The sequence below is a fragment of the Lampetra fluviatilis genome, chromosome 54, assembly GCF_964198595.1.
Source record: "Lampetra fluviatilis chromosome 54, kcLamFluv1.1, whole genome shotgun sequence".
Classification (NCBI taxonomy): domain Eukaryota; kingdom Metazoa; phylum Chordata; class Hyperoartia; order Petromyzontiformes; family Petromyzontidae; genus Lampetra; species Lampetra fluviatilis.
Window position 1 is genome coordinate 73,796 of NC_136328.1, and position 13,199 is coordinate 86,994.

At 47.3% G+C, this 13,199-nt stretch overlaps 1 protein-coding gene and 1 long non-coding RNA gene across 2 annotated transcripts in view; both read right to left on the bottom strand.

Moving 5' to 3' along the window:
• Nucleotides 1-13,199, bottom strand: part of LOC144949543 (uncharacterized) — a 59,026-nt gene that overhangs the window by 34,714 nt on the left and 11,113 nt on the right. The gene's annotated exons all lie outside the window — the stretch shown is intronic.
• On the bottom strand, nucleotides 1,774-8,659 carry LOC144949545 (uncharacterized). The gene is made up of 3 exons (XR_013640286.1): nucleotides 8,504-8,659; nucleotides 6,408-6,480; nucleotides 1,774-4,271 (listed from the first exon to the last, which is right to left on the bottom strand). It is a non-coding gene; the product is annotated as an uncharacterized LOC144949545 (long non-coding RNA).

Here is a 13,199-nt window from a genome sequence, read left to right on the forward strand (position 1 = left end):
CACGTGGGCGGGGGGGGGCTGGTTGGGGCACCCCCGTGCGTGATGACGTCATCGCGCTCGGGTTGGTGGGCGCCCCCGTGTGGTGACGTCATCGCGCTCGGGTTGGCGGGCGCCCCCGTTCGTGGTGACGTCATCGCGCTCGGGTTGGCGGGCGCCCACGTGTGGTGACGTCATCGCGCTCGTGGTGGTGGGCGGTCCCCCACTTACGAACACCCCCCCCCGCAAACCCCCACTTACGAACACCACCCCCCCGCATACCCCCACTTACGAACACCACCCCCCCCGCATACCCCCACTTACGAAGACCACCCCCCCCCCCGCATACCCCACTTACGAATAATAACAGGGGAGTCATTTGTGAGTGCGAAGGGACTGGTGGCCACGGGAGGTAATCATCACCAGCGGTGCCAGGCTAGGTGTCTGTACCCCCCCACTCACCCCCCGGTGCCAGGCTAGGTGTCTGTACCTCCCCCCCCCACTCACCCCCCTCTCTCTCTGTGTCTCTCTCTCTGCTTGTTAAATCATCACCACCACGGTGCCAGGCTAGGTGCCTGTACCTCCCCCCACTCACCCCCCCCCCGGTGCCAGGCTAGGTGTCTGTACCCACCCCCACTCACCCCCCTCTCTCTGTGTCTCTCTCTGCTTGTTAAATCATCACCACCACGGTGCGAGGCTAGGTGTCTTTACCCCCCACTCACCCCCCGGTGCCAGGCTATACGGGCGATCTTTGTGTGTTGGGAGCAAGTTTGAGTGGCATGTAACCGTGGGAGTTGAACGGGCGCCTGCTGCTACTGACAATCGTTGACAACGGTTGGATAGACGCTGATAGACACACACACAGACAAGACCAGGTGGACAGACACAGACAAGAGGAACAGAGACTGAGAAATACACAGAGACTAAAAAACACAGGCAGAGAGACACACAGAGGCGAACAGAGAGATGTTGAATCGAACTCGCTGAACTCGCTCCATTGAAAGAGATTCCTCGATCTTTGCCCATCCCCAGAAGTCGTTCTAGTTTATATTTATTTCATTGTGTGTGGTGTGTAGTGTAAGCCATGTGGGATATCGATGTACACGGACATGAACAACATCAGCAGACAAGACGTCTTTCATACTCTTTGGTTCTTTCGGTAAAGTCACGTAGGTAAAATAAATAAATGACGAAGTTTCGATCGCAACACGAGCGGTCGTCCTCAGGCGAAAACATCCAGACATTGTCGCGGCAGAAGTCACGTGAGCTACAGCTGAGCATTATTGTCATGCGGTGGGCTCACGCGAAATTGATTTCTGCAACACGAAGGTACTTTGAAAACCCACTGGCAATGCTCTTTTATATAAGCGCACAACTTTATCTATCTGTATTCTTAGTTCTTTCTTAAAATTCTTAATTTTGATTTCATTTTTTACCTACGTGACTTTACAGAAAGAACTAAGAATATGAATCCTTGCAGTCACGAAAGCTTCAAACCTAGAATTAATCTGTGATGAATGCTGCACTTTCCGTCGTTTTCATTCAGGGGGCGCTATAACCCTACGCGCCTCCTGCATGAGCGACGGAGGCGCAGGGACAGACGTTCGACCACGTTGGAATCGATCTGCAGACGGCGGTCTTCTGGCACGGCCAGCTCTGTGTCGCCTCATCTCAATCCCGCGATCCCAACCAGGTGAAAGTCCGCATCGAACCGAATCCCCGGCAAGGCCATCTACTTAACGACGAGAGAAAATTCACACGAAATGTCGTTTTCAATTAAGTCTTCCAGATGTAAAATGATATAAGCTTTTAATGAAGAAACACAATCATAAAATTCAAAACATAATACAATTCAAAGTTGTTTCATTTTAAAACTTCAAAACGGAGAATCGGGAGTTTGCGTGGATGCGTCGTTCGTGTGCAATTTTCTTTGTGCCTTTCCTGGCCCAAGGCCGTAAATGGTTGAGGGGCACCGCAGGCGGTGAGGCTTGCTTCACCCCATGGTTGTCAACATCCAGACGTTAATCAGCAAGGACCATTTCTTGTCCTAGTTCGCAAACATATAAGACATCAAGCAAAATTCTCATGAGTGTTGTTGTGGAGAATGCATCTACTAGATGTGCTCTGCCTTGTAACCAAATACAAATCTGTACCAAAAATGTATTTCAAATGTGCTCTTAAAATGACCTCCTTGCTATGAAACAGATCAGCAGACACGACATCTTTCATTTATCGATCTCTCCACGAAACAAATGAATGTTTTACACAAACTATAAATAGCAACAGACTTCTGGGAGCGCGTCATTGATTCAGTGCAAGCCACCTGTGGACCCTTATTGGTGCACAGCGTCTCAACAGCAGCCGGGCTTGCTTCAACCGATAGCTTCAAACATCCAGACGTTAATCAGTAAGGCGCATTTCTAGTCCTAGTTAGACGAAATGTGTCAACACGTAATACAAAATTATAATTCGTGTTGTTGAGAATGTATCTCCTCTACGTGTAACTTTTGAGTGGTTTGCCTTGTAACTGATGAATGATCCGAGTGTGCTCCCTATTTCAAAGACAATGAGTTGCTCCAGAGGGAGATGCTTCCTGAAAACACAAAAGTACCCTTTGACCTATATCACAAGAACAATGAGTCTCACCTGAGTGATCTGTACAGGTTACTTCCAAAACACACAGTGTCCTAACATGACTTATTCAATGTTTGACCCTTATAGACAAAATGGTACATGTACGCACACAATCAGACAAGTATTCATTCAAAATTAGTGACAGGCATATTAACAAAATTGAATTACTGCACTGAAATATACTGCATTAGGTTACATTGCATTAACAAGAAGCTAATTTAAAAAAATACGCACCGTCTGCTTAACAGTGTATGTACAACATACTAATGCACCATTCAAAACGAGTCGGCCATTGCATGCTGGTGTCTGGGTAAAAATTGATAAAAATTCTAAACATTACCTACAAACTCCACAACTGAGATGCCACATCAACCATTGCCCCCTACTGACAGGCTCTTGTCCACATGCAGGCCGGTGCAGGGCCACCACCTTGTGCCACACAGGGGCAGCTGCTACTTGGGGATGCTCTTCGAGTGTTTGAGACGAGAAACGATACAAAACTACGAATTGCCGAGGCAATTAAGCAAGCACAATATAAATGCAATTGATAACATTGAATGCTTGGGAGCTTATTGGCATTCGCTCCTGGTTAGAGGTCTACCCATCACACAGGTCCACAAAGACTGGCCGCTCTTACCCTGCAGGTTGAACCTAGGAACTGAGTGTTCAACTTCACATTCTTGTCATTAGAGGCCTGTGACAAAGGTGCATCTATTGGAGCGGCATCGTCTAAGGCAGTGGTTCTTAACCTTGTTGGAGGTACTGAACCCCACCAGTTTCATATGCGCATTCACAGAACCCTTCTTAATTGGAAAAATAAAATATTTTTTCAAATTCAAAACATAGGTACATGTTTTACTGGTGCACAATCATGAGTCAGGTGTGTGTCTTAACCTCCGCCGAACCCCTGAGACTGACTCACCGAACCCCTGGGGTTCGATCGAACCCAGGTTAAGAACCACTGGTCTAAGGCTTACGCATCTCCCGGGTCTCCATTTGACTTTGTATTGTCTCGGAGGAAGTCCACCCACACCTCCACTTCCACAAACTGCTGGGAGTCGCCTCGCTCTGCCTCACAGTCAGAATTCTCCTCCTGCTTCACGTTGCCTCCATCGATGCGAAGGTCCCATTTGGGAGTTGAATCTTCATCTTCACATTTTACCTTCACTTCTTTGCTCTTCACCATCACGTCTTCACATTTCACATTCACCTCTTCATATTTCACCTCGTTACCTTTAAAAGTGTCCAAGCTGGGATTTTCTTCCGGTTCTTGTTTGATGAGCGATGGGCTCATTGCAGCACTTTGACTTTCACAAGCTGATTTCACACTCCACTCCTGGTGGATCTTCTGATGCTTGTGTGTTCTCTGGTGTCTTTGAAGATGTGGTGACCATGCAAACGCCTTCCCACACACACTGCACTTGAAGGGGTTTTCTCCCGTGTGTGTTCTCTGGTGTGCTACAAGAGCAGATGACTGTGCAAACGCCTTCCCACACACACTGCACTTGAAGGGTTTCTCTCCAGTGTGAGTTCTCTAGTGCCGTGTCAAATGTTCAGGACGATCCGTGCTGTATGCACACCGGTCACATTGATGCCTTTTTGCACCGAGCCGCGCCGAGTGCCTTTGCTCCATCAGCCCAATTCTGCAGAGGCAGCGACAGCTGCAGACAGAAAAAAAGAATATCCACACCATCTACACGTCAGTATCGAGGCACAGAGGAATGCATATATACACAGTCACACGTGACTTACACGTCTATAGTTATTCATATATTTATGATATAGTAAAAAAGTGTCCCAAATTCATCACATGGGCTGTTATGGCACACAATGAGAGGGCAAATGGTTATAACCGTGCCTGGAAGCACTCGTATCTTCAAAATGAACGTTAACCCAAAACTCCGAGCACACAATTTCAGCTGTCTGGCTTCAAAATGAACGTTTATGAAAGCTAAATTCAGCTGACATAGCAAAGGGTGTTGAAAATAATACTATTTGTGTTCTGCACAAATGCATAAATTAATGTTCAATCGCAACTTAGAGGTGTGAAGCCAGGCACAGATGTCCTTGATTGCTGTGATGAACAGTTCCGACTTTAGCTGCTGCACGTGTGTGCTGTGATCACTTCCTGACTCCATTCTTACAAAGAGTTCCAGAGGAAAACAAAAATAAACTACTGTTTTGATATAACCTCTGTGCTCAATAGAGTTAATAGACTTTACTGCAAATACAAACTTCACACTGTCGCACAGAGGCAGAGTCAGGATTTTCAGGTGGGGGGGGGGGGTATCACCTCCAGCAATGAAAAATGATAGTTGTTAGTAAGAGAGGAGTTGTTAGTAAGGAGTTGTTAGTAACTAAGGACTTGTCTCTTGCTTTTTATTCGACGCGTGTGATTGCCATCGCGCTCACTGAAGGTGTTGATGCCTTCAGGGAAGTCGTGTACACTGTAGACGCAACTGCGCACAATTTTGCGAGTCGCTTGTAACTGCTTTGCCATTACTTATTGCCAATTATGGACACGGACTGTTGTTCTCTTAGAGTCCCTGGCACGTAATAATATGCCACACGGTGGCGGTGGGGGTCGCAAAACGCTGAGTTATATATATATGAAAAAAGGAAATTTGTGAATGTGTCTGTTATAAATCTTTAGCATACTTCCCGACATGCAACAAACTTTAAAAATGGCATGTGGGTAGCTTCCAGACTGTACACAATGCATGCTTGCTGACATCACGCATCCCCCCACCAAACACTCCATGTAGGCCGTGTTTTAATCCAAGACAAGAATCCAAGTCCCAGGCAAAGCCGGGTAGTGAAGCTAGTTACTAATAAACCCCAATGATCCTATCGAAATTAGGGATTTCGATCGGATCGTTGGGGGGGCACGTGCCACCCCACCCCCACTGGCTCCACCACTGTCACACACTGGCATGGTTCACAGGTGGTGGTGTGTCCAGACCCACGCCTGGCCACCTTCACCTGCTCAGTATTAATGCTTCCTCACTCCACCAAGTAATTCATTGAGGATCAACCAACACAGCCGATGCTGCGTGTCTCTCTCTCTCTCTCAGCGTTGATTTCCTTCCCGATCCCCGGGTTTCCCCTTCACACGTCTAGAGTGAACACCGCCACGCGTCTAAAGTGAGCACCACCACGCGTCTAGAGTGAACATCGCCACGCGTCTAGAGTGAACACCACCACGCGTCTAGAGTGAACACCGCCACGTGTCTAAAGTGAACACCGCCACACGTCTAGAGCGAACACTGCCACGCGTCTAGAGCGAACACCGCCACACGTCTAGAGCGAACACCGCCACACATCTAGAGCGAACACCGCCACGCGTCTAGAGCGAACACTGCCACGCGTCTAGAGCGAACACCGCCATGCATCTAGAGCGAACACCGCCACGCGTCCAGAGTGAACACCACCACGCATCTAGAGCGAACACCGCCACACGTCTAGAGCGAACACTGCCACACGTCTAGAGCGAACACCGCCACGCATCTAGAGCGAACACCGCCACACGTCTAGAGCGAACACCGCCACGCATCTAGAGTGAACACCGCCACGCGTCTAGAGTGAACACCGCCACGCGTCTAGAGCGAACACCGCCACGCGTCTAGAGTGAACACCGCCACGTGTCTAGAGTGAACACCGCCACACGTCTAGAGCGAACACCGCCACGTGTCTAGAGTGAACACCGCCACGTGTCTAGAGTGAACACCGCCACACGTCTAGAGTGAACACCACCACACGTCTAGAGTGAACACCACCACGCTGTTGACGAGCCTCACCTTGTTGTTATTGTTGTTGTGGGCAGGTCGCTTCTGAAAACAAGAGCGGTACAGCAGCTCAAGCGGGCGTGGCCTGGTAAAAAATGAAAAAAAACTGTGTGAATATTTAAAACAAAACAAGTTACAAAGTAGCGAGCCAGGTGAAGGGAAATTAAAACTTAAGCAAGAAACTCTTTCGGTAAAGTCACGTGGGTAAAACATTAAAATTAATGAAAGTAAAATAAAATAAAATATTTTATTTTATTTTATATTATTTTACTTTCATTAATTTTAATGTTTTACCTACGTGACTTTACCGAAACAACCTAAGAATATGAATCATTGCAGTCACGAAAGCTTCAAATCTAGAAGAAACTCTTTGGTTCTTTCGGTAAAGTCACGTAGAATAAATAAATAAAATAATAGCATACGACATTTCGATTGCAACACAAGCAATCATCATCAGGTACAAATGAAAGAGAAAAAAAACCTAGTAAACTTAGAAATGTAGTGCAATACAACACAGAGAGTCGGCTAACATAACAGTCAACAGCCCACCTGGTTGATAACGTTCTTCCAAAGATTGCTCAATTTGAGAGAGAGACACGGAGACACATAGACAGACACATAAGCAGAGAGAGAGAGAGAGATGACACATAGACACACAGAGAGAGATGACAGAGAGACACACAGAGACACACAGAGACACACAGAGACACACAGAGACACACACAGAAACAACGCCTCTGTGTCGAGGCCTTAAATAGAGAGAGAGGGGGGCAGAGAGAGAGAGGGGGGTAGAGAAAGGGGCAGAGAGATGGGTGGTGGTGGGAATCCGGTTTCAAGTACCACCATCCCTCTCAAAAGAATTCTCTCATCAAAACGCTATACCGCAGAGCCAATGGCATTTCTGACCAACACCACTTGGCCGGTGAATTAAGTCATGTACATCGGGCCCTCAGGATGAACGGATACTCTGACCGCACTATCCGCCAAGCTGTTTCTCCCACCATACAGAAACAGCCACATGAAACTCCAACCAAAACTATCACGTTGCCATACATAGCAGGCGTGACCAAAAAGATCTCCAAAATTCTAAACAAACATAAGATCCAAGTCCGATTCAGTACAGTGCATAATATCCGTTATTTGATTCCATCTGTGAAGGATGTCGTTCCTGACTTACAGTATCCTGGAGTCTACAAATTGAGTTGCATTTGTGGTGATTGCTACATTGGAGAAACGAAACGTCATGTTGCTGATCGTGTCCGCGAGCACAAGTCAGATCTGAAACACGGCAGAACTGATTCTTCGGCCGTTGCCGATCATTGCTACAACTCGGTGGGCTCTCATGAAATTGTCTTTTCCGAGACCAAGGTTCTCTGCAAGCCTCCTGGCTACCATCAAAGGTTTGTGCACGAAGCCATACAAATATACAAACACAGACATAATTTCAACCGTGATGATGGGTACAAACTTAGTAATCATTGGAAAGATGTTATCAACCACGCAAAAAAGATTTAACTACACTTATTTGCCAATCTTATTTGACAGACAACTATTACAGTTTTACCATGTTTAGTGGTGGTATCCCTGCCACAGGTTGAGTCACAAACCGCACCTCTCCACAACAAAGGCTCAGCCTTTGTTATGCAGTCTATTCTTAGTCTTAAGCCTCACCTTACCATATTAATAATGCGCCCCTTGCACCACGATCTTCTCCAACCATTATATAAACGGAGTGGTAGCTACTGCAATCTCTCATTTACTTGATACAGCTGTCGTGGCTGTGACGGTACCACCTGAAGACGGAAGCTTGTGTTGCCTCCGAAACGTCGTGATTTTTTATTTTATTTTACTTTTTTACGTGACTTTACCGAAAAAACCTAAGAATAAGCGAGAGAATTGAAGCAAACGCGACCAGGCGAGGGCAGGAGGCAAGGCCCTGCGTTGTAAAGTTCCAAAGTGGACATCGCTTCCATGCTCGCTGCTACTCAATTGACATCCCTACGAGAGAGAGAGCGAGGCGCTACCTCGGTAAACAACAACCACCACAACCACCACAACAACAACCACCACAACAACCACAATCACCACAACCGCGATGAGAATCTCACCTCGGATTTCAGTGCACGGGCCGAGCGGAAACTTCCCGGTCCCTCGTGACGTCACGCGGCAGCAGGTGACATGACGTCACGCGGCAGCAGGTGACATGACGTCACTTTCGGTGTACGATGACACTCCCCTCCCCACAATGAGCGGCTCGAAACTCGCTACAGCTTTCACGAATAAATTATGTTAATGAGCCGCCAGTCACCGGGCGTGGCTTTGCCCAAATAAGGATTGGCACTGGGACAGATATCGGCAGCGGCCGAGCGCAGGTGACGTCACGCTCAAGAGCGCGGTCGTCGGGGTAGGTGACATGACGTCACTAGCGAGGCACACCTCCCCGTTGCGTTTGACGCCGATGAGATCACGCGGCGCTGTGACGTCAGAGAGCTGGGTCAGAGTTCAAGTTTGTTGACAGAAGGGGAGCGGCAGTGTCGTGGTGAACGCTGCGCTCCGCACCGACCAGCCGAGTTCCATTCCCGCTCGTGGCCAACACCGCCAGTGACGACTTTCTGAGCCGGTCCTGAGCCTCCCCTACGTCGACTCAGCCTCAAACGAGTCCCCGGTGCAGTGTGTCAACATCACTAGCACTGGGGAGACAAAGGCGGCCGGGCGTGGTGCTGGCCACCCACCCCCTCGTGTGCCGTGACGACCTCCATGGGTGCTTCTCGCTGTGAGCAGCACGTTGTAGATGTCGTGGCTTGGCTCTCCAGCACACTGCTGGCGACATTTCACGATGACATTTTCACGTCCATAAAAAGAAAATCGCCATACTAACCGATGCCGTTTTTTGGCAAAATTGGCCCAATTTTCCTGGCTTTATTTTTCAACGAAAAGTGCATTCCTTGGTTGTGTTTATAGCCTGAGTAGCCTATATATTACGTTAAAAAGTGGGGAATTTAATGCATTAAATTTTCGAATATAAAAAAGTTCATCGGCATACTGTGCCGATTTTAGGCTCAATAAGCCCAACTTTCACAGCCTTATTTGTCGACAAAAGTTAATTTCTCCATTGTATTTAGCCTTAGTATGCTATGTATTAGATTAAAAGTGGAAAATTTCACGATGAAATGTTCACATCCCAAACAGGAAATTGCCGTTTTTGGCTAAAATTGAACGAATTTTTACAGATGTATTTTTAAACAAAAAGTGCATTCCTCGGTTGTGTTTAGACGAGGTAGCCTATATATTACAATTAAAGTGAGAAATTTCACCATGAAATTTGCTACATTTTCATAGCTAGATTTTCCAATAAAAAGTGAATTCCTCCATTTTGTTAAAGCATTAGTATTCTATATATTACGTAAAAATGGGAAATTTCACAATGAAATTTTCAGATCCCAAAAGAAATCAGCACACAAACTGCACTCCATTGCTGGAAAATACTTCGTCTATGGGACTACCAACACCCTACAGGGACAACCTGCATGCCCTTGCTCAAGAGATCCTACGTGAAATATGCTATTATGCTTGACAGATTCTTACATTTGTAGTGGCGGTACGCACTGGCAGGGGGGGATCGTGTGAGAGCGCGTCGGGTGTGGCTACATCGCGTGGTGTAGTGGTGGTGCGTGCTGACAAGGGGAGGGATCGTGTGAGAGCGTGTCGGGTGTGGCTACATCGCGGTCCGCAGGCAGATGTCCACATCGCGGTCCGCATAGGCCCCGCCCCCTGGAGCGGAGGACTATATAGGGCGATGTGCAGCAGCACTCGGCGAGTGGGTAACCAGTGAAGACAGAAGACGGAGGAGGAAGAGATAGGGCCCTGAGACCCCTAGCCCCGCTGTCCTTGTAAGGGCCGGGACACTGTGTGGTTCAGAGGCGAGACCGTGGGACCCGGGGCCGGACGTCCTTGTGAGGGCCGGCTGTGGGACCCAGTGGTCGGGACCCATACCCCAGCCGGGGTGGGTCTGTGAGTTCCCCTGGAAGCTACGGAGCCGGAGAGCCCGTGTGTGTGTAGCCGGGTGGAACGCGTAGCGTAGGCTGTAGTTGGCTACACGTGTTATTGTGGCTAAGTGGGTGTTAATAAAAGTGTGCTGCCCGTCAAGTGGTCTCCCGACGTAATTACTATATTACACATTTATTTAGGAAAATTAACCAAAGCTGATGGATGCACAAACAGAAGCCTACACGGAAATCTTGGAAGACATTGAGACTACAAATCGAGTCATTTGTATCATTGATGCACCTGCCAGTACTGGGAAGACCTTTGTTTTGAAACTGCTCCTCGCAAAGGCTCGCCAGAGAGAATTGCTCGAGCTGTGGCATCATCGGGGATTGCTGTGTGAGTCCATGTGTGTGTCTCTTAGTCGATGTGTATAAAGCCATGTGTGCTTAGGTCCATGTGTGTGCGAGTCTACGTGTGTGTTCGAGTCGCTGTATGTGTGTACGTCGATTTGCGTGTTTAACTCCATGTGTGTGTATCTGAAGCGAATGTCTGTATGTGTGTGTCTAAGTTCATGTCTGTGTCTTTTTCACCCGGGCAACGCCGGATACTTCCCACTAGTACTGTTATATCAGCGCACTTCATCTCTCTGTGATGAACCCTGCACTTTATATCACTTTCATGCAGGGGGCGCTTTAAACCTACGCGCCCCCTGCATGAACGACGGAGGAGCAGGGACAGACGTTCGATCGCGTTGGAATCGATCTGCAGACGGCGGTCTTCTGGCACGGCCAGCTCTGTCTCGCCTCATCTCCACCCCGCGAACCCAACCAGGTGAAAGTCCGCATCGAACCGAACCCCAGTAAGGCCATCTACTTAACTAGAGAAAATTCACACGAAATGTCGTTTTCAATGAAGTCTTCCAGATGTAAAATGATATAAGCGTTAATGAAGAAATACAATTATCTAATTCTAAACATAATACAATTCAAAGTTGTTTCATTTTAAAACTTCAAAACGGAGCATCGGGAGCTTGCGTGGATGCGTCGTTCGTGTGCAATTTTTTTCATCACTTTCCTGGCCCAAGGCCGTAAATGGTTGTGAGGGGGCTGCAGGCGTTCGAGGCTTGCTTCAACCGATGGTTGTGAACATCCAGACGTTAATCGGCAAGGACCATTTCTTGTCCTAGTTCGCCAACATATAAGACTTCATGCAAATTTCGAATGAGTGTTGTTGTGGAGAATGTATCTACTAGATGTGCTCCTACTTGTAACCGAATACAAACCTGTACCAAAAATGCATTTCACATGTGCTCTTAAAATTACCTCCATGCTATGAAGCAGATCAGCAGACACGACAGCTTTCATTTATCGAAACAAAGGAATGTTTTACACAAACTATAACTAGCACAGCGTTCTGGGAGTGCGTCATTGATTCAGTGCAAGCCACATGTGGAACCTTATTGGTGTACAGCTAATGAGGGCAGTTATGATGATTAGGCTTAGCTTTGTTGTCTAGGGTCGCATTACACTGGTCAACACACTTTTTCTGGCATAAGGTATTCCAACGTTTTTAAGGTAATTTTTGGGTGCTAATTCCAAATCTGGCATCAGTTTTTGTCTATCACATCAGGTTTTTGAGATATCAAATATTGCATTTTCAAAAAAAACTGCAGAAGAAAAATCTTAAGTAAATGTGGATATCTACATAAAATTATATTATAAACACACTATACTAAAAATACAGCACCTCCTCTGAATCATTCAGATGTTCATTGCCAAACTTCAGACAGGCATGTATATGTGCTTTCTTGAGCAGGGGGACCTTGCGGGCGCTGCAGGATTTCAGTCCTTCACGGCGTAGTGTGTTACCAACTGTTTTCTTGGTGACTATGGTCCCAGCTGCCTTGAGATCATTGACAAGATCCTCCTGTGTATTTCTGGGCTGATTTCTCACCGTTCTCATGATCATTGCAACTCCACGAGGTGAGATCTTGCATGGAGCCCCAGGCCGAGGGAGATTGACAGTTCTTTTGTGTTTCTTCCATTTGCGAATAATCGCACCAACTGTTGTCACCTTCTCACCAAGCTGCTTGGCGATGGTCTTAGAGCCAATTCCAACCTTGTGTATGTCTACAATCTTGTCCCTGACATCCTTGGAGAGCTCTTTGGTCTTGGCCAAGGTGGAGAGTTTGGAATCTGATTGATTGCTTCTGTGAACAGGTGTCTTTTATACAGGTAACAAGCCGAGATTAGGAGCACTCCCTTTAAGAGTGTGCTCCTAATCTCAGCTCGTTACCTGTATAAAAGACACCTGGGAGCCAGAAATCTTTCTGATTGAGACGGGGTCAAATACTTATTTCCCTCATTAAAATGCAAATCAATTTATAACATTTTTGACATGCGTTTTTCTAGATTTTGTTGTTATTCTGCCTCTCGCTGTTCAAATAAACCTACCATTAAAACTATAGACTGATTATTTGTCAGTGGGAAAACGTACAAAATCAGCAGGGGATCAAATACTTTTTTCCCTCACTGTATATGTGCGTGTGGTTTTTGTTCCCTCGATCAATTCTTTGCGTCAGGCAGATGTCGGCGATGCGTGTTGGCGTGCGAATGCAGGCGTGTCATACGAACGGCTTCGGAGAGCTCCCTCTCCCACTAGGGGCGTGTTTGCCATTAGCTGCCGTCTCTCTCCGCAACTGGATGAGCTGCGTTGGCACGATGCTTGTCCTTGAAGATGCTCGGTCGCTCTTGTCGCTCGTCTGCTGGCAGCTGCCCTTGCTCGATGGCGCGGCTGGCGCCGTGATGCTGGCTTGGT